The sequence below is a fragment of the Pelodiscus sinensis genome, chromosome 1 (genome assembly GCF_049634645.1).
Source record: "Pelodiscus sinensis isolate JC-2024 chromosome 1, ASM4963464v1, whole genome shotgun sequence".
NCBI classification, from domain to species: Eukaryota; Metazoa; Chordata; order Testudines; family Trionychidae; genus Pelodiscus; species Pelodiscus sinensis.
Window position 1 is genome coordinate 279,888,759 of NC_134711.1, and position 22,107 is coordinate 279,910,865.

At 38.2% G+C, this 22,107-nt stretch overlaps 1 long non-coding RNA gene across 1 annotated transcript in view; it reads left to right on the forward strand.

The window, feature by feature from the left end:
* The first annotated feature begins 227 nt into the window (after positions 1-227).
* The window catches only part of LOC112545169 (uncharacterized), a 37,441-nt gene continuing 15,561 nt past the window's right edge, over positions 228-22,107 (forward strand). The window contains exons 1-3 of the long non-coding RNA XR_003088606.2: positions 228-260; positions 1,009-1,085; positions 14,150-14,286. This is a non-coding gene — a long non-coding RNA (uncharacterized LOC112545169). The remainder of the gene's footprint in view (positions 261-1,008; positions 1,086-14,149; positions 14,287-22,107) is intronic.

Consider the following 22,107-nt stretch of genomic DNA (forward strand, 5'->3'; position numbering starts at 1 on the left):
ATCTGTTACACTAAAGTGGAGTATTATCCTATTTTGGGGGTGTCATGACAATGAGGATTAGCCAGCAGCCTGGAGATTAAGGGGTTAACTATGTCCCTTACCTAAACCAGTTAGAGTCAGCCAATAGGAATGTAGGCAGGAATTTCAAACTGAGACAAAGGAATGTTGGGGTTTTTCTCTCCTTTGTCTCTAGGGAGTTTTCTCTCCAGCTACTGAGGGAGACAGACTGACTCCCTCCAAGAATAGCCCCTTCACTATCGGTAAGTAGGGTAAGGTTTAGATAAATCCGTTAGGATTTATTGTTTTGTGGTTTGGGAAATGGGCCCTGATATCTGTGCATTTTTAAAAATGGGTTTTTCTCTCTTTTGTAATTAAGTCTCGGCCCATGGTAGAGTTTTCCCCATGAGTATATTAATTTGTGATTTTTCCATCTGGTCATTATGCTTGCAACAAAAATAGTGTGGTGATAATAAAAGTTCCTTCTCTTTTCTTTTATTAACCTGGTATGGGTTAACTTTTGTGTCCCGGTTTTTACTTTAGAGGTGAGATTTCCCAAGTGATCTCTCCCCTGATTTTCTTATCATTATTATGGTGGTGGCAGCAGATTTAATCTCCAAAATCTAGGTTTTTTAAGATTTTGGGGGGAAGTTTTATACCAAAGCCTAGAAAGATAAGGTTTTGTGGTACTTTTGTGGGGCCCCACTTCTGAATTTATCGTGCCAGAGTGGGGAAGGAGCCTTGGCAGGGTGGATAAACATTACTTTATAGAGTAGACTGACTATGGGTATTAGAGAGACAAGATGGGAGAGGTGATATCCTTTATTGGACCACCTTCAGTCAGTGAGAGAGACCCTGCAAAGCTCTTCTTCAGGTCTAGTTATCTCTATGGGCATGTCCAGATGGGAGAATTTGTTTCTGTTTTATCAAAAGTTGACTGATTGTCAGTTAACTCCAGTTAACACATGACTGTAAAATGCCATTTTAACCCTCTATAAACTTGTGTTTCAGGTCACTGATGTTTATTTATCCCAGGTTGAGCCCTAAGGCAAACAACAAGTATTTGTGCCCTAAAACAAATATTTGAGGTATGTTTAATTAGTATTTACCAATGTGTCACCTAACTTGAGTTAACTGGCAATTAATTAACTCTAGTTAAAAAAGCAAGAGTAGGACCACTTTTTCACAAGTAATCCTACCATATGTGTTTCCTAGAAAAGATTAGACTGTTTTGAGGAAGCCCTTCTGATCTTCAACCTTTCATAAAATCTTCAAAGGAAATTGAGGACAAAAATATGGTTAGTTGTCAGTTAAACAAAGCTAGAATTAGTTACTCTTCCACTTTTGTGTCATTTTATTTTTATTCAGGCATCGATTAAGGAAGGAGCAGCAGTCACACACTTTGAATTTTGGAGCTATGAAAAACAGTAGTTCAGCCTAAAGCCCTGGGTGGGGAAAGGGGTCTATCAAATTACAATGTTTCATAGGAACCCGACCAAAACTGGAAGAAAAGCTTTCCAGGCACTTGTGAAGATGATTTTAAAATGGGGACCCTCCTGATGTGCAACAAAGAGTAATGATCATACCGGGCATACGTCTGATCCTTATCAGAAATGAGGGGAATGGTGATGCTTAGTTCTGTAATTATATTTATATCCATACCAAGATGCCTTATATGGCCATGAATTGCTGACAAGATGGCATAAATGTGATGAACATTCGGGAGATAATGAAAGACGAATGAAATGTGTTTGTTTCTATATAAATAGAGGAAGAGTAAAAGGTTCAATGCATTTGTACATCTCCTACATGTTGGTTCACACTGTGAGAGGTGAGGATGCCCTCTACCTCTTGCTTGAACTACTTAAACGTTGCAAACTCCATATAGCTCACCCTTAATTTTGAGTCAGTAGTAGCTCACTCAAGAATAAAAAAAATTAAGTCTCTACCACTGTGTTTCCAGGCTGGCTGCCTAGAGAAAAAAAATGTCCCCTTTTGGCTTCCCCCTTTGTTCACGCTCAGTCAAATTAATTTGAAATAGAAAAAAAAAGTCATCTACAGATCAAGGAAAATGTTTAACTATAAATTATCTGCTTGTCTCATGAGACATGCTCACCGTCCTTCAGACAGAAAAAAAGCTAGGATGGCTTTCTTCCTTTTAGCTATTTCAAGTCAACTCAGGATATTTTACATAGTTTGAGACCAATAATGGGCTAGGGGGATTTCAACTTCTATACTTACCAGGATAAATGGCAACTTGGTATCTGTTGGAATTAAAATATAGAGACATTTATGACTTGAGTTCAAATCTGGTCTAGGTTAGCAATGACTAAATGTAATTGACTATCTTAGTGTTCTGTGGTATTCTCTTATTTTCTGATTTTTAATTTGATATTTTTGAAACTGTTTTCTTCATATTTTATTATGATTGGCTTTTAGCATTTTGAGAAGATCTTTCAGAGACTGAAGTGGTAGATGAGATTGACCCTTCTAATGTGTGGAATTTTATAAAATAAATTAATGATCTGATAACATGAAATGAGTTAATAATCTCCCTGGTGAACTCAGAAGACTGAGACATCTGGTCTCTTCCTAGAGATGATCCCTACAAGTCAGGTATATGGCACATAGAATCATAGATTACTAGAACTGGAAGGGACCTTGAGAGATCATCAAGTTCAGTCCCCTGCCCTTAGCGCAGGACCAAGCACAACCTATATCATCCCTGATAGATGTCTGTCTAACCCGCTCTTAAATATTTCCAGTGATGGAGATTCTACAACTTCCCTAGGCAATTTATTCCAGTGTTTAGCCTCCCTTACTGCAGTTTAAGCCCACTGCTTTTTGTCCTATAGCAAAGGCCAAGGAGAACAATTCCCCTCCACCCCCGTGACACCCTTTTAGATACCTGAGAACTGCTATTATGTCCCCTCTCAGTCTTCTCTTTTCCAAACTAAACAAGCCCAGTTTCTTCAACCTTGCCTCATAGCTCATGTTTTCTAGGCCTTTAATCATTTTGTGGTGCCCAGAACTGAATACAATAGTCCAATTAAAGTCTAATCAGCACAGAGTAGAGCGGAAGAATGACTTCTCGTGTCTTGCTCACAAAACTCCTGTTAATGCATCCCAGAATCATATTTGCTTTTTTTGCAACAGTGTCACACTGTTGACTCATATTTAGTTTGTGGTCCATTATGACACCTAGATCCTTTTCTGCAGTACTCCTTCCTAGACAGTCACTTGCCATTTCCATATGTCTGAAATGGATTGTTCCTTCCTAAGTGGAGTTCTTTGCATTTGTCCTTATTAAACTTCATCTTATTTACCTCAGACCATTTCTCCAGTTTGTCCATATCATTTTGATTATGACTCTATCCTCCAAAGCACTTGCAAACCCTCACAGCTTGTTATCACCTGAAAACTTTATAAGCGTACTCTCTATGCCATCATCTAAATCATGAATGAAGATATTGAACAGAACTAGTTCCAAAATAGACCTCTGCTGAGCCCCACTTGTTATGCTTTTCCAACATGACTGTGAACCATTCATAACTACTCTCAGAGAATGGTTATCCAGCCAGTTTATAATAGTTCCATCTAAGTTGTATTTGCCTAGTTTATTGATAAGAAGGTCATGTGAGACTGTATCAAATGTCTTTTTAAAGTCTAGGTATACCACATTCATAAGACATGATCAAGAGAACAAAGAAATGTACCCACTATATAGGCTATAGCTAAAAGAATGTGTCTCTCAGTTCTTCAGTTTTCATGAATGCTAAGTTTAGTTAGAAAACTTTAAAAAGAAATACAGATCTCTTGTTCTATGCCAGCTTATTGCTGTAAAGAACTTTCTGACATATACATATAGTTGATCTTCCTACAGCATTTCTACAACCTGAAAACTAGAAAAAAAGCAGGAACGACTGATTATGCCTGCTATTCTCCTCAATACTAAATTGATACCCTCTATATGTTTTGTTAGTCAGTAAGGTGCTACTAGATTATTTTTGTTTTTCCCATTTTTCCAGTTAAAGATTAACTCAGCTACCCCTCTGAAGCTTTTGCATAGATCATGTTACACCTTGGTATTTTATATATCAGTAGAGTAATATTTGCTAAGCATTCTGCAGTGGAAGATATGTTAGTATTTCCATTATTTCTGTAATTCTAAAAGTTCACAATTCAGTCAAAGACATGAGCCTTGTATTTTAAGGTCCAATACTGGATGACATTAAAAGGAAATTGGCCATTTTTAAGTTGAGTCCAAAAGCAAATGAAAATAATGATTCCTACTGTTCTAATGCTTTTTTGGCATTTGTACAACTTCAAGAGTACTTTACAAAAAAAAAAAAAAGAGTGCCGGTACTAGGTTTGCCAGATGGCAAAATTGTTGAGCAAAAAATTGTGCTCTCAAGGCCAGCTGGGAGGTTTACAGGATCTTTCGAAAAAGCTTTCCCATTTTGAAAGAACCGCGTCTAGACTGCAGTTTTACTTTCTAAATAGCACTTTTTTGAAAGAGCGCCATGATGCAATTATGCAAATGAAGTGCAGGAAATTCAAAGCCCATCTTCATTTGCAATTTTAAAGTGCCTAATGTACATCCCTCTGTCGAAAGAGGGATGTAGTCTAGACACACTCGGTCACTGTACAAATTCATAGAACCACAGAGTACTAGAACTGAAAGTGCTTTTGAGAGCTCATCAAGTCCTGTTCCCTGTGCTCACAGCATGACCAAGCACCATCTAGATCATCCCTGACAGATGTTAGAGCACCCCTGACTGTATCCTTGCTCATGGTTCATCATGTATCACTGGGATGCCAGTAATCGGTCAATTGATAAAGACGTGGCCAGCCAGCTGGGGATACTTGACTGGCAAAGCTATGGTTCCAAAGATCTGATATTGATTTAATTAAGGTTAATTGATGTACTGATAGATAAACATCTTTCAAGTAACAGTGGATTCCCCACTGTTGACATTTGCTGATGCCATATGGCAATACCCAATTTGGGTGTAATGAGTCTCATTAAAAGAAGGAAATCAAATCCAAGTAACTCTTTCATTAAAAAGATCTTTCAATTTGTAAGAATGAGATTCAGAAGCCTGCAGAAAACATGGAACATATCACAAAGATTGGACTTAGTAATTGCTGCCCAATTTTAGAAATTCACCACTAAAGCATTGTCAGTGTTACTTTGTCCTGGTTGTCACTGCACATGAGGCTAAACTCTCTATTGCACAGAATTTGTTGGGTACTACAGCAAGGCAAAATTTTGTAATAGTCTTAGGCTATGTCTAGACTGCAAGCCTCTTTCAAAAGAGGCTTTTTCGAAAGATACTTTCAAAAAAGCTTCTTTCGAAAAAGGGCATCTAGACTGCAACCTCTTCTTTCGAAAAAGTGAGCCGCTTTTTCGAAAGAGAGCACCCAAGCAGTCTGGATGCTCTCTTTCGAAAAAGCTCTGTTTGCATTCAAGAACGCCTTTTTTCAAAAGAGCACTTTCGAAAAAAGGCATTCTTCCTCATGAAATGAGGAGTACCGCCGTCGAAAGAAAAGCTGCCTTCTTCCAATTTAATTTTGAAAGAACACGGCTGTAGTCTAGACTCAGGTAAAGTTTTTTCGAAAAAACCCTGCAGTCTAGACACAGCCTTAGTGACCATGCTACAGCTCTGTGACAGAAGAAACAGTAACCAAACATTTTCACGAGAAGTAGTTTGAAAGGACAAAGATATTGCAAAAGTACTAGAAATTAGCATAACAAATGAATCAATAATATGATAAGTTAACAAAATTAACTGAACATATGATCTGAAATTTCTTGAGCCATTAATATTAATTCCTGTCTATGGAGACCATGGAAGGGGTAGATGGATTGCGCTGTTTTCTGAATAGGTTAGCAGAAGATCAGAAATGTTCTGGGCATATTTGTGCTCTGTACAATGAGAACAACTCTCCACTGCCTTGCTGCTTTGGTAGTCATTTACACTTGTGTAAATAGACATTAAATGAAATGATAGCATTGTACAATCATCTTTAGCTTAATTTGCATATAAGTGATGTATCAAGTCAGATAAGGTGGGAAGATAACAGTTGAATAAAAATGCAAGGCAATGGAAAATCCTCCCACAAATCATTGCATACTTAGTAATGAACATTCAGTGATCATTCTGTTTAGATCTAATTGGTAGGCTTTTTTAAAAAATGGTTTTTGTCATAAAATTTGTTTTGAAAAAATAGTATTTTCATGGAATCATGTTAATTTTGTTGAAAATTCCTGCAAGAAAGAATTGTTTTAAAAAAAATGTTTTGGAAAAAATAGTATTTTGTTTGAGAATTGTATTTTTGTTTCATTGTTTCATATAAATTATTTCATGAGGTCAGTAGTAGTAGACACTGTGGCTACGTCTACACTGGCCCCTTTTCCGGAAGGGGCATGTAAATTTCATGAGTCGTAGTAGGGAAATGCGCGGGGGATTTAAATATCCCCCGCGGCATTTAAATAAAAATGTCCGCCGCTTTTTTCCGGCTTTTAAAAAAGCCGGAAAAGAGCATCTACATTGGCCCCGATCCTCTGGAAAAAGCGCCCTTTTCCGGAGGATCGGGGCCAGTGTAGATGCTCTTTTCCGGCTTTTTTAAAAGCCGGAAAAAAGCGGCGGACATTTTTATTTAAATGCCGCGGGGGATATTTAAATCCCCCGCGCATTTCCCTACTACGACTCATGAAATTTACATGCCCCTTCCGGAAAAGGGGCCAGTGTAGACGAGCCCTGTAAGTACTGACATTGCATAATATGATGATCTTATTGTTGAAAACATTTATTTTATTTTATTTTTAAAAGAAAAAGAAAAATTGCTCCTCTGATCTATTTGAGACATTTAATCTCTATTTTTACTATTTATTCATCCAGTAACTTGGATATATGCATTTTGACTTTTATTATTTTCTATAGTCCTGATATAGTTTTGTATCCTGTTTTTTTTTTTAAATTTTTCTTTTGTCTAGTGCACTTGAAAAAAATTACCATTGGGTGTTTCAATTATAGATTAATGCGTCATATATGTGTTACTACTTTCCGCTTTCCTTTTAAATTTCTATGTATATGAACAAAGTCACGTAGTTAACTTTGGATGCGTTCTTGCAGGTCTGGAGTAATGCATCTTTTGGATTTATTTTCTTGTTGTTATTTGATCAAAAATGTCTAGAAGGGTCTTTATTGTCTTCGATATAATAATTTGTTTTAAACAAGATGTTTCAGAATTAGGTCACCTAGTAAGCCAAATCCTTCCCAGGATGTATGATAATTTGTAGTCCAAGATTCTAGTACCTAAGTAATCTCTCCTAGCCATCCTTCTGAAAGAATTCATGGGCAAACTATTTGCATGTGGATTTACTCTTTCTGAATGCCTTCCTGTACAATAAAGTCAATTCTCAAAGCTCTCTGCTTAGGTGGACCATATTGTACAAGATCACTGTTTATGATGTTCCATTGTTATAATAATTTGAAATAACATGGGTAATTGTCTACTTTGAGCAAGTACTCATATTCTGGACAAATAAAAATGTTCCCAGAATTTGAGATAAACCATCTGTTTTCTCTCTCTCTCTGGCACTAACACATAATCTCAGCTAAATGTTGTTTGTTCATTAAAAAAGAATAATTAAAGGTTGTGATTTATTTTAGCAGTTGGTTTAAAAATCAGGCAAAGCTAAGTTCCAGGGAAGCAAGCATGCAGTCATGAGAGACAATGTTTCTTGAAAGCTCATTGGGCGATCACTATAGAAAAATTGTACATAATATCTGGGTCAGAAGAACAAGTTACAGCCAAAGCCAAGTAAAGAGATATCTGAAAGATGCTTTCTAATGTTGAAAGAGGGTGGTAGACACAAGCCAATAGTTCTGCTTTATCCTAAAGAGGCAAGAACAGGATTCTGAGAGAAGGATGTAGTTCTGTCTAGTGTTGTGTCTTTCTTATCTCCACTGGGTGACATTGTGTGGTTTCACCATGTGCATGATACTCTGATGCATTGTCACTAAACAAACAGAGCTAAAGAGAACTTTCCCAAGTGTAGGATGAAATAAGTAAGAATGGTTAGTATCCCAATATATCACAGCTCTGATAACAGCAATGATACACAAATACTTTGACCAAAACATCAATTTTACCCATGTTGTCATTTTCAAATTTGAATATATTATAATGTAATGTACTACATATATTTGCTGCACAATGAAGCAATGCTAAGCACCACAGCTTCTCTGATTTGTCTTTCTATTGCTTTAATATAGCTATAGCTATAGATTAGATATATTCATTCTACATTTTTTCTTACAAGCCGCTATTTCTAAGACAGTACAAGCACTTCTTCATCATGGGGGAACAATGAATAATTTGAATAATTGAAGATGAACAGTACATAGGATTATTTGCCCCTGTGGTTTTAAAATGAGGACAGCTTCAAACCAAGGGTGGTTTGTGTTAGATTTAATTACTTTCCCCTGTGTCTTGCATGGTAAAAATGTGGCTACTAAATGAGGGCAGCTGCTATTCTGCTCTATGGTTCTTCCTAAGAGTTGTCTTAAACATAGCGCACTGAAAAAATTTAAAATATCATGTTAATGTCTTTATATTATACTGCACTCATTAAAATCATTAGTTCACTCACTCCAACTCACTTTATGCAATAAAAGCATTTAAGAAAAAACAATCCCGTATATTAAAGGAGTTTCTTGCTTATTTAGAATTTCTGTTTAACATCTAGTAGTTGTTGTCAGAGATCACTGAATTTGCTCATTCAACTTTTAAAAGGGCGGTGGGATGTTCTTGGAGGCCAAAATAAAGTAGGGCTGGGGTTCTCAAACTTTGTGATACTGCGACCCATCTCTAAGTTGCTTGAGAGCCCCCGAGGGGTCGGGACCCACAGTTTGAGAAACGCGAAAGTAGGGTAAGTGGTAGGAATCTAATGAGAGAACAACTACTATATTTTCAGAATGGTTAGGAGGGAACAACCATCCTGGCTCAGCCAATGGTCCATTAAGTCTGGTATTTTGTCTGACAGGGTACGTAATTCCCCAGGTCATTCTTATTTCCCTTTTCATAGATTCGAACTATATGTGCCCTTTTCCAGTTCTTTGGACTCTCTCCCATCTTCCATGACTTTTTGAAAAATAATTGCGAATGACTCAGCTATCTCCTGAGCTTCCTGAGTTTTCTAAGATATATGTCATCATGCCCTGATGACATAAAGACATCTAACTTTTCTAAGTAATTTTAAACTTTCTCTTTCTCTATAATAACCTCAGAACCCTACCTCATTTTCACTGGCATTCACTTTGTGAGACCTCCAATCACAACTAACCTTTCCGGTGAAAAGAAACAAAAAAGCCATTTAACATTTCTGACATACTTTTTCTGTTATCTTTCTTCTCTCATTGAGTAACGGGCCTACCCAGTCTTTGGTCTTCCTCTTGCTTCTAATGTATTTGTAGACTGTTTTCTTGTTACTCGTTATGTCTCTAGCTAATTTCATGTTATTTTGTCCCTTGGTGTTTGTAATTTTGTCTCTATATGTTTGTTTATATTAACCAACTGCAATTTGTCTTAGTTTTCGCTTTTAGTTGGATTCTATTTTGAATTTCAAGTCATTGAAAATATCCAGGTAAGCTTGGGTGATCTCTTGCCGTCCTTCCTGTGCTGTGGAATACTTTGCTCTTTTGCTCTTAATAATGCCTCTGAAAAACTGCCAAGTCTCTTGAACTGTTTTTTCCCTTAGACATGCTTTCCATGAGATCTTACCTACCAACTCTCTGAGATTTCTAAAATCTGCTTTCTTGACATCTATTATCTTTGTGCTAATGTTTTCCCTCCTACCTTTCCTTAGAATCATGACCATTTTCACCTAATATATCATCCACTTTCAAAGTCTAAATTAGTTCTTCCTTATCTATCAAAATCAAATCTCTAACATCTTTTTCAACCTTCTGGAATAATACATTCATATATATATATCTGCAGTCAGGGCTTGACTGAGGGGTAGGTGAGCCAGGCAGCTGCCCAGAGTGCCAACCGATGGGGGGTGCCTGATGGCAGCTGTAAGGGGCGCACAGTGTCCCTTATAGCTGCCATTAGGCACCATGCGCCCGGCTACCACAGCGCCGGCCCCACGGCGCCGGCCAGCAGCGCCCTTCCCCCCATGGCCGCGGTATCCTGCACAGTCCGGCATGCATGCCAGCAGCAATAGCCAGGCAGGCTGGGCAGCGCATGCGCTGTGCACCCTGGGGGTGGACCCTGGGCTGTACGCCAGCAGCCGTGGCTGGGCCGTGCATGCGCCGTGTGCCTCGGGGGCGGGCCCGGGCCCCACGGGCAGGCCCACTCATGCACCATGCGCCCAGGGGCGGTGCCAAAATGGCTCAGGCTGGCCCTGTCTGCAATACATTCCAAGAACTTGTTGGATAAACTGTGCCTTGCTGAGTTATTTTCTTAACAGATGTCTGAGTAGTTGAACTCTCCCATCAGCACCAAGTCTTGTGCTTTGGATATTTTTTTTTTTTGTTTTATAAAATGCTTCATTCCCCTCCTCTTTCTGATTATGTAGTCTGTAGTAGACCCCTGTCATGACATCACCCTTCTTGTTTAAATCTTTTATCCTTACCCAGAGACTTTCAGCAAGTTTGTCTCCTACTTATCTCAACATAAGTCCAAGTGTGTCCATATTTAGTATATAAGACAACACTTCCTCTCTTTCCCTCCCTTAATATATAAGGATATGTCTACACTTGCACCCTAGTTCAAACTAGCGATGCAAATGCAGGCATTCGAAATTGCTAATGAAGCAGGGATTTAAATATCATGAGCATGATCTCGCTGGCGCGCTAGTTCAAATCACAGCTGATTCGAACCAGGAAGTGTGTGACGGGATGCGTTAGTTCAAACTAAACCCCCCAAAATGAGGAGTAATGTTAGTTCAAACCGAGGGGTTTGGTTCAAACTAACGTGTCCTGGAGTGCACTTCCTGGTTCGAATCAGCTGTGATTCGAACTAGCACGCCTGTGAGATCATGCTCATGAAGCATGGGATATTTAAATCCCCGCTTCATTAGCAATTTCGAATTCCTGCATTTGCATCCCTAGTTTGAACTGGGATGCAAGTGTAGACATACCCCAAAGGAATATCTCCTCCTTTTCCCCCTTCCTGTCCATTTACACTGGGGTGGGGAATCTCTGGTGCTGAAGCTACATACAGTTCATCAGGGCCAGCCAGTGGCAGGCCACTAGTTTGTTTATCTGAGTGCCCACAAGCATGTCCAATTGTAGCTCCCAGTGGCTGTGACTCACCATTCCCAGCCAATGGGAGCTGTGGGAACCACCGACAGCTAGGTCACTGTTTCCTGAAACTGGGAACAACAAACTGTGGCCATTTGGAGCTGCAGGGCTCTGTGCTTGCAGATGCTCAGGTGAACAAAATATTTGATGGGCTAACCCTGATGAATCATGTTCCTCCACAATCTGGTGGTTCCCCACTCCTATTCTATACTAATATCCCAGTCACATGCGGTATCCTACCCAATCTCCGTCATTCCAAATGTCACAGTTGTTTTTATTTACTAGTATTTAGAGTTTTTCCTGCTTATTCCACATATTTCTTGCATTAGTAAACAGACATCTAAGATAATGATATAATCCTCCTTCCCTGGTCTTTTCTCCTTTCTTTCCTCTATTCCTGCTATAACAACCTATGATCGCCCCCCCCCCCCCCCCCCAGATTCCCACCTTTCTCACAGATCTCTGTGTTTTAACTTACCTATAAGCTTTTGTTTTCTGGCCTCATTTAACCTAGTTTTAAGCCCTTACCAATAGATTAGTCAGTCTGTATCCAAATATGCTCTTCCTCTTTCTTGATAGGTGAACCCTTGCCCCCCCAACTACCCCATCCCCCTATGCTTGGCAGCCCTTTTTCCCACAAAAAACTGCTCTTGCGCAAGAGCCATTCTGCCCCTTTTTTTCAGGAAGAAGAGCTCTTGATCGGGGGGGGGGGCGGGGAAGGGTAGGTTGTGCAAAAAGGAGCCATGTAGATGGCTCCTTTTTGCGCAAAAGCTCCTTGCAAAAAAATGGCAGTTCATACAGAATGCAAATGAGACGTGGCGACATTCACTGCTTTGCCTTATTTGCATATTTTCTTGCGCAAGAAGGGCAGCTTAGATGTAGCCAATATATACAATACAAATGATACATTTTTGTAGTATTTGCATACTGTTGGCTTTTTTGGTGAACATTTTTCCTACTAAAAATCATGATAAACAAATTTGTAGGGCAAACACAAAAGAACCTAGAGCATAGCCAAAACAAACAAAACCAAACAAAATAAAACACCCCATATTTTAAAAGCTGTAATGTTATTAGAGGAAAATTCTTTGCAGTATTCACCTGCCTCAGTTCTGATCATGCAGTGTTCCTTTAATACAGTGTTGTTCTAGGCTATTTTTCAAATATTGTGTTCACTTAGTGAAATAATTCCAGTCTATTTGTTTATAAAACACTATCAATAGGAGCAATGCCAATGACATTTTAGAAGTTTAAGGAAGTCAAGTTACAGACAGGTGTCTAAATAAATCTTTCCTTAACCCTACTTCTTCCTTGTCACCTAGAAAAAAGAGTTAATATATTAAAATATATGTATATTTTATTATAAATGTCAGGGAAGCATCAAGATATGCATATTCCAAGACTCAGCTGTTTGCTATTTTTACTCTCTGCATCACAACTAAAATCTAACTATAAGCTCTTCAAGTCAAGGATCATGGTCCTGAGCCTGCAACTTACAATGTGAGCAGACCCCTGAACCAACGCTTAGACCTAGTGACTTAAGTAGTACTCCATAGGGGCACAAAGGTCCACACATGCATTGTAAATAGCAGAATAAGAGCTCATCTCTTAACTTTCTGTCTGGTATTTAAATTGACGAATGTACTTTTGTGCCCTGTCTGGATATTATATAATTATATTCATCTTAAAATTTGTCTATGTATTAAATTAAAAGCATAAAACATATTAACAATCTCATTAATTCAGAAGAGCCTTTACAGTTTGTGGGTCAGGTCATGCAGGAGAATTTTTACTGAATAATCAAGGGGTATATGTGTGTGTGTGTGTGTGTGTGTGTGTGTGTGTGTGTATTTATCAAATTCTAGGCACTCCGCTTGACTTACTGGGATTCCACATAATTCAATAGTATGTTTGTTTCTTTTTAGTTCATCTGCCTCATCCTTTACTCCCTAACTGAGATTTAAAATGGGATTCATTGGGATTATTTAAAACACCCCGATAAAAGTCAAATAAATAACTCTATCACAAATCTTGCATTACAGCATATTGATTTCAGTGGAGTTGAATGAGGGCAAAACTTGACCCCATGAGCATACTGAAATACCAACCATTATCAGTGAAAACACTAGAGAATACATTATCAGAAAAACAGTTTGACTTTCTCTGGGTTCCCCTTTCTCCAAAGGGTAAACACTAGTTGAGATTTCTTATGCTTTTTTAAAGTTTTCAGTTCATCCCTGATTACTCGTCTTTGGGATGTGGTGGGATAAGCAGACCGCAGTCTTGAAGAATAGTAAAATCGACATACTAGCTCCATGGTGCATTATTATTCCACATCTATTTCTCTGAAATAATAATAATAAAAAACAGTATGGTATAATGTATGGGGAGTTCATTAAAATACAGCTTGGTAATTTCTGAGCATAGAGCTGGTAACAGGATTTATTTTGCTATATGGAGAATATTCCATGTAATTGCCCAGTTACTTCAGATGAATTTCCAGAAAGTAAGAACTGTGTTGTTGGCCTTTCATGTGTAAAGCACTGAAGTAGTGTAGATGGTACAAAGCAGCATGCCATCCATCAGTGCTGATTATAAGGAAGAAAGTAGCCTGCCCTTGATGAAAGCAAAGCACTCAGAATGTTGGGTATTAAGGAAGAACTTTGTTAAATCTAATTGGTGTTGTGCTACTTATGCTTAGACACGATACCACTTATTTAAAACATAAGGGCCCTGCCATGCACTCATGACTTTCCTATTTCAGTGCCTTTTGAAAGCCAAAAAGGAAATTTGTTTAATACTCTAATTTTTTCATTGTATTTAAATATTTTCAGGGCAGGAAATTAATGGAAAGCTCCAGGAGAGCATGGATTTCATTCATCAAGATTGGATTACTGTAATAGGCTCTACATGGGGCCGCTTCTTAAAACCACTCAAACTTCATCTGGTGTAGAACCCAGCTGCCCACTTGGTAAGTGGTGTTTCTTGCACAAAAAGCACTGGCATTACTACATTTCTAAATGTTACTTACAATTACCGCTAACTTTTAAAGCCACATGAACTTGATCCTTCATCTATTAAAGTCAACAGAAGTGTTTCTGTAGGCTTCAGTGACTGAAGAATCAAGCCCTCGACGGCTGTAAGCTGCACCCAAGTCCATCTTTGTTCCCATGTACTACTGCATTAGTCATGGCCAGATAAGGCATCCATGCTAATAACTCTTGGGTTAGAATAAAAAGGTGGTGGAGGAAGAGAATTTCCACATCCTTAGCTTTGGAACTTGGTTCCCTGTTTGACCCAGTAGTGCTCCAACTTTTGTTGACCATTCTCTAGTCTAGGAAAGGAAATAGCTGGAGATAGTGGAAGAACCTCAAATTTGAGGTATGTGGAGGATATCGATGTCTTCTTAATGATGGATACTAATCCAATCTATACCTATGAACTGTTTTGAAACATTGTACTAAAACTCAGCAATCTAGAAGGATGACTATAAAACAAGTATTTTAAAAAAAGCTATTCCCTTTGTTAAGTGTGTGAATGATTATAATAAACTGTTTACTAGATGCTCCTAGCCCTTTTTTTCTACTTATAAATTATCCACAATCACACTTCGTTTTTTAAGAATTTGGTTTAATCAATTTATGTCAACATAATACAGCCTATTTGCCCATATCTCTCACTATATGGAGTGTATGATTATTGTTCCTGATCCTTGTTTGGATGGTCGAAATTCTTATAAACTGAAAGAGGCAAATTACAAATTGGGTATGAACTTGTGTGCAAATGTATTTTTTGCAGAATATTTATGAGACTTTAGTTTTTTTGTGGAGAGTCTGGCAAACAGTGCTTGCATGAATATTTAAGGGAAATGAATGAAAAGGGTTGTGAATTCTAATGGCTATCTTTGAAGGAATGATACTGAATACATTTTTTCTGTATTCTCCCAGCTCTGTTGGGGATTCAATAGGTGGCACTCTTCCCTCTAATTCAGCATTGAACCAATGCCCTAGGAAGATATTGGAGAGCATGCTGATGACAGACGCTGACTAAAACCAATATTTTCACCACGTGTAGTCATTAGAGATTCCATTGCTTTTTTCATCGGAATAGTGATGCTAGCCCTGGTGTGCTGATGAAATTCCAATTTGGATAATTACATTCTGCCTCCCTAAATTTCCCATCTGTTCTTAAAATTGTAGTCTAGTTATAATTTGTACTAGATCAGAGGTTCTCAAAGTTTTTTGTTGATTGATTCTTTTTCAAATACAATGTGGATCACAAACCCATAACTAAGAAATAGATGGATAAAAGTCTATGTATATTTCATTAGTAAATGCTTTCGGAAAAAGATTGCAAGAGTACTTACAGATATCAGTGAGATGGGCGTGCCTGTTTCTTACAGTAGACTCCATCTATCCTTTGGAGTGACGGTTGACAAGCAAATTTATCAATCATTCCCCACTTCTAGTCAGGAGCAGAAGTTTGTCTTCACAGCTGTCGTGGCAGATAATGATGCTTCATGTATATATGTTGTTAGGAAAGATAGCAACACTTTGATTGTTTCTGTAACTAAAACTGGGTACTCTACAGTAACAACTGGCAAAAACTGGCAAGGTGTATGTTCCTGAAACTTCAGTATGCAGTCATAAGAGAGCTGAGCAGTGCCTTTTCTGTTTTTCCACTCAGACAACAAGTTGGCATAGAAAAGCTGAGAACAGTTCTTGAATATAATTATATTCTCCTATGCTGATATATTTAATGTGAACACTGATGTTCTCTACCAAAGTTGAAAGCAGCAACACATTGCTCACAATTCAGCTAATCAAATTCCATGAAATTATAAATAATTTGAATATATTATGACCTGTTGTCCATTTTCGTAACTCCTGACGAAAAAGAAAATTTTCCAAAATTTCCCCCAGACAAACAAAAACAAATAATTGTTTTGCATTACCAACATCAGCTAGCTAGCATTTTATATAATTTGAAAGCTCTTCAGTTTTCCTACTAACAGTACCATTAGAAAGTGGCATGGTCTTAAATTTTTTTGCTGCATATTCAATTACCTTCACTCTGAATATTTCTGCAGCCGCTGGAAGAATCAGTTCTTCCTCAATGGTATGGCATTTTTTACTTTTTTGCAATCCGAAGCAATGTTAAGCAAGATGCTTTCAGAGCCTTTTCTGGAACTGATGTTATGTCTGTATTTGAGTCTTCTGTAGATTGAATTCTTCTTTCTTTCATAGTTACTGGACTTATCTGTATATTCCTTGTTGTGAGGAATCGTTTCAACTTTGCAAGTTTCACTGATTCATTTGATAGGATTTGGAAGCATACACTGCTTTGTAGTCATCCATCACTAAATTCCATGAAACCAAATCAATATATCTTTCGTCAAACTTTCTGTTCTTCATTTGTTTCTGGTTACTTGACTCTGCATTGTTCATGGCTTTTGAATATGCAGTGAGATATTTTTCTTCAAACTCGATGTGAATCTCTAAGGACCACTTTCAATCTGTCAACTCCAGTTTCAGAACTGCAGGACAAATTTCTGTATAATTTAAATAAGCACTTTCTAGAGAGGAACTTTTATCTGTTCACATAAACTCACTATAGCATTTTTGCAAACAAGCCCAAGGGCTCAATCTTTCAAGCTTCCCATGTACAGATCTGCTACAGAATACAACACATGTAGGCTCTGCAGGATTTAGGTACACAAAGTTGTGACTCAAACAGCTTTGGGACTTACTGGCCTGTCATATTTCAGTATCTTTAAAAACAACCAGTATAACTTTAAAAATCAACATGTAGCAAATGCCTGATAGGAAGTTACTGCAATTCTTAAAGAATAAGGTAAAATAATCTGATAGGTATAATGTAGTACTGCATCCCAATATCAGAGTTTTGGATTACTTGGCATGTAGAGATAAAAGGATGTGGGAGATCAATAAATGAAGTACTAGAAAAACTTGTGATGTATATATTGCATTTGCCTGTGTATCTCTCTCTTAGGATCAGTAAGAATAAAGAAAATAGTGCTCAGGTGACTCTGAGTCAGACTGTAATTGGTTTTATTTTGGAAAGATAGGATGAATGGAGTGTTGGAGTTAGATCCAGCTTAGGGTGTCTCTTTGAGCCCAAGCAATTAGATGGAGCTGAGTCTAGGTAAAAGGATCTCATTACTCTCCTGAGAAGGAAAGATGGTGTTGTTGACCAGAAAACCAGCATAAGGAGTTAACAGAGCTGCTCTGTCTTTTTTTGAATTCAGGCTATTAAGTTGTATAAAATAATAGACCAAAGACTCAGTTGTCCTTTTGTTGAAAAAGCTGGTTGCTTTTCTTTCTTTCTTTCTTTCTTTCTTTCTTTCTTTCTTTCTTTCTTTCTTTCTTTCTTTCTTTCTTTCTTTCTTTCTTTCTTTCTTTCTTTCTTTCTTTCTTTCTTTCTTTCTTTCTTTCTTTCTTTCTTTCTTCTATCCAAGGACTTCTGGTAACTTTCTATCTGGGGGTACATCTAGGCTGCAAGCTTCTTTCAAAAGAAGCTTTTTCAAAAGCTCTATTCCAAAAAGTCTTCTTTCAAAAGAGAGCTTCCACTTTAAAAGCAGACTGAAAAAGTGATCTGATTTTTCAAAAGAAAGCATCCACACTCATTGGACTCTCTCTCTTATAAAAGGCCACCCGGAACCAATTTAGCCAGAGTGCTGTTGCTTCCCGCACAAGGCTTTTCCAGGGTACCTGCAGCTTTAACAGGTGCCAGGAGACAGGAACTATAGAGCTATGATTACTGTGGACCGAATATCCACCAGGGCACCTGTGCTTTTTCCTGGAGGCCTCTTTTTTCGAAATAACTTCCTCTTCCGCATCCACACACACCTTTTTCCAAAAGTGCTCTTTCAGAAAAGGCATTCTTCCTTGTAGAATGAGGTTTACCAATGTCGGAACCCCCCCTGCATTCTTTCAATTTTCTTTCTAAGAATGCAATTGCAGTGTGGATGTAGGTGACTTTTTTTGAAAAACGGCCATTTTTCCAAAAAAAACCTGTAGTCTAAACATTCCCTTACTTATCAGAAGGCTAGTCCCTTCATCTTAACTCTATGTCCATTTTTAAAAACCCAGCCACTAACAAAATATGCTCCCAAACAGAAACTGGCAAGACCTGGTCCCAAATCTAGTGGATCCATAAGCCATGTGCTTTCGGCCTTGTGACTCACCATTGGCTCTGCCCTCAGAAAAACCTCCTCCAGTGGCTCCAGACAGCAGTGGCTCTTTGGCACAGGGGCCCTTCATACAAAAGGTTAACCAGCTACAGCCTGCATGTCTTTTACAGGGTACCTAGATAATGGAATGAGAATGTGTACATTTTCCTATCACTTGCTGAGATTTCCTTTCTATGGCACATATCTCTCCTTGTGGTGAGTGGAATAGGGAAAAATATGGGGCTTTGAAAAATGTTATAACACTAAATGAATATGAACTTATTCTCAATCATATTTCCTCTCACTTCACACTTTGTGGCACATGCATCCTGGTTTTGGCTATATACAGTTAAGTCTCATGAGTGAAATGCATCACTCAGAATAGACATTTACCTGGATCACAATATGAAATGCCCCCAAAAATATGACACATGCTGAAAAATGGAGCAAGCTAGAAATAAGAAGGATGTTTGCATCTCTGGCTTTATCTGCATAAGAAGAGCTGTATTACATAGTTATGTACTATGCATATGTATGTCATGTAAATACGGCAATCACCTAAAAAATTCATAAAATTTTGTTAATGAAAACAAATCTTCTCCATGCATATAATTTCTATTTGAAAAACATTCAAGGTTAAAAGGCAGATGATAGGCAAGTATATTGAATCAAAGTGACCTTTGATAGAATTACATTCCTAGATATCACAAAGGATAGTTAACAGAGGAATCTGCATAGCTGGATCTGATTATTGATAGAAAGAAGAGCTGACACTAAAGTAACACACATCTCTTCCTCTTACTAAACACCCTTGGGTCTTTTTGGTCTAAAGATAAGATTTCAGTTACAGATAGAGCAGGAGACAAATTAAAATTCATTTGTCCACGTCTTAGTTTCCAATGAGCAAGATTTGAAGCCTAACTGGATATGCTGGAATTGAACAACAACAATAGCCAAAGCTTTAAAAAGACACTGTGTCAAAACAAAAAAACATACTTTTAGCCACCTTCATTTTGATATACCCCATTTATTTTATGTTCCTGATTGATGTCAAATATATTGTCTAATGTAGATTAATTTTTGCAAATACCCTAGATTTCCAAAACAATAGCTGCTCAATTTAACATAGAAAGTTTATGCTACCAAAGCACACCAGTCTTCATTCTTCTGATTTTATGGAGTATGCTTGGTACGTTTATGGAACTCAAGGAATAGATAGACAATTCCTTCTGGCTGTTGCATAGTGAATCCAGTTCAGGTGTATAACCAAATGGGGTGAAAAGTCCATGCTTTCTATGGCTGCCAATATTTGAAAAATAATTTGAGGATGCAAAAGAACCATTTGAGCTCCTAGAAGCTGAGGGGTAACTACATAATTGTTACTCAAGATGGGGAATTTTATGCCCAGAGCATCACTTTCTCTTTCCCTTTTTTCCCTTTTCTCTGCTTTTTTGCCCTTCCAGTCATTGATTTGCCTTAGTTTCCAGTCACAAAAGTAGCAGTCATATGGCTACATTATTAGACACTAGTGATCAGCTTCCCCCTAATCTTTTGCAGATGGAAATCTGGTGAGAGGATCTCTGTAGCATAGCTATGTTCATGTTTTCTGAATATTCCTTCCATTGTAAGATTTTCAGTCTTCTTCCACTCATTGCTCCTTTCCCCTTCACCATGACTACTGCCTATTTTCAGTGCCCTTCCTCTTAGAATTATTTAAGACCCAATCCTCTGCTCATTTCTCCCCTTTCAGCCTGTTTTACCAGAGGCAACATATCGTTTCCAGACTGAAGCTTGACATTTCCATGCACGTAAAAAGTAGTTGGTTTGGCACTTCATTTGTCTTATATACGCAGTTTTGCATAAACAGTGTACTACTTTTACAGTTTAGCAGTCAGCCTAAGTGGTGTTTTTATGCTTTCTCCACCTTGTCAGTTACATTTATTGTACCTCATGTGCTCCTAATTGTAATCGAATCTTCTTTCCTTCGCTTCTCTGTCAGCTATTTTAGTGCATGTCCATTCAGTTCAATAGTAAACTGTAATCTTCCCCTCCCAACTCTCTTTCACAGAATCACATATATAAACATCATATAAAATTATTGAATTATAGGTGTTAGAAAGAGAGCCCTAGTAGATCATCTCATTCATTTCCCTGAAGATATAGGAATGTTGCAAGGGAGTCTAGTACATTATTTCCTTAGGCCTCATGGCAAATCCCAGCCTATATGCATAATCCTGCAAATATGAATCATTCCCCAAAAGAGAGTTCCTGAATATACTTGCTTGACAAAAAAGCATTGTCAAGCAGCAGTTCGTTAGTGTGGAATATGTGACTGAGTATTCTGCTGAAAAGACAAGAATGCAGGCGACAGGTTGGGGGGATCTGGGATAGGTTGAAGATATTGGCAGACAAAAGCGAGGCAAATTATGTTCGAGTGATGCTTTGAAAGATAGTATTACAAAGGTGTAAATTCTAGAGTGCCAATAATCCTATTTTCAGACTGCAATGGAAAACATTTATCTTGGATTATGGATTCTGAAATGTTGTAAAGTGGTCATCAAGGAATTAACTAGGTTACTCAGAGTATTATGGGTTTGCACCATGCTCCTACTCTCCCTTCATGTTTAACTTGCATTACTGCCAGCTGGGAACCTGCTGCTTGAACAAAGCAGCAGTTTCCCAGCCTGCAGTAACGTAAGTAAAGTTTCTTTCTTGTGCACTGAGACCTCCATTTATTAAAAAGACAGCAAGAAACATAAAAATGGCAATTTATGGGAAAATCTGAGTCGCTGAATGCAGAAAATGATGATTCTAGTAATATTGTGACACTAAGCACCCTATATTCACACACTTCACACCACCGTCATAATCTTTGTACAAGATATACCTTGTGAGGGAACATTTGGAAACTAATAACTCACTGTTCATTAATGTTCTTGAATGATAACATGTGAGGGATATTAAGAGTTATGGATGTATGCGAGAATTATAGAACAGGGTGTAAACCAGCATTCTGGGGGACTTGTAACCTCATCTATCCTAAACAATGTGGCTGTGTCTACACTGGCACCCTTTTCCGTAAAAGGGATGCTAACGAGACACTTCGGAATTGCAAATTCCGCGGGGGATTTAAATATCCCCCGCAGCATTTGCATGAACATGGCTGCTACTTTTTTCTGGCTCGGGGTTTTGCCAGAGAAAAGAGCCAGTCTAGACGGGATATTGCGGAAAATAAGCCCTTTTCCGGAAGATCCCTTATTCCTACTTTCAAGGAAGTTAAGATCCCTTATTCCTACCTGCTTTTGCACCTGCTTTTGTGGAAAAACTTGCCAGCTGTCTACACTGGTCGCTTGAATTTCCGCAAGAACACTGACGATCTCATGTAAGAAATCAGTGCTTCTTGCAGAAATACTATGCTGCTCCCGTTCAGGCAAAAGTCCTTTTGCGCAAAGCTTTTGCTCAAAAGGGCCAGTGTAGACAGCTCAGATTTGTTTGCGAAAAAAGCCCCGATCGCGAAAATGGCAATTGGGGCTTTTTTGTGCAAAAGCACGTCTAGATTGGCACGGACGCTTTTCCGCAAAAAGTGCTTTTGCGGAAAAG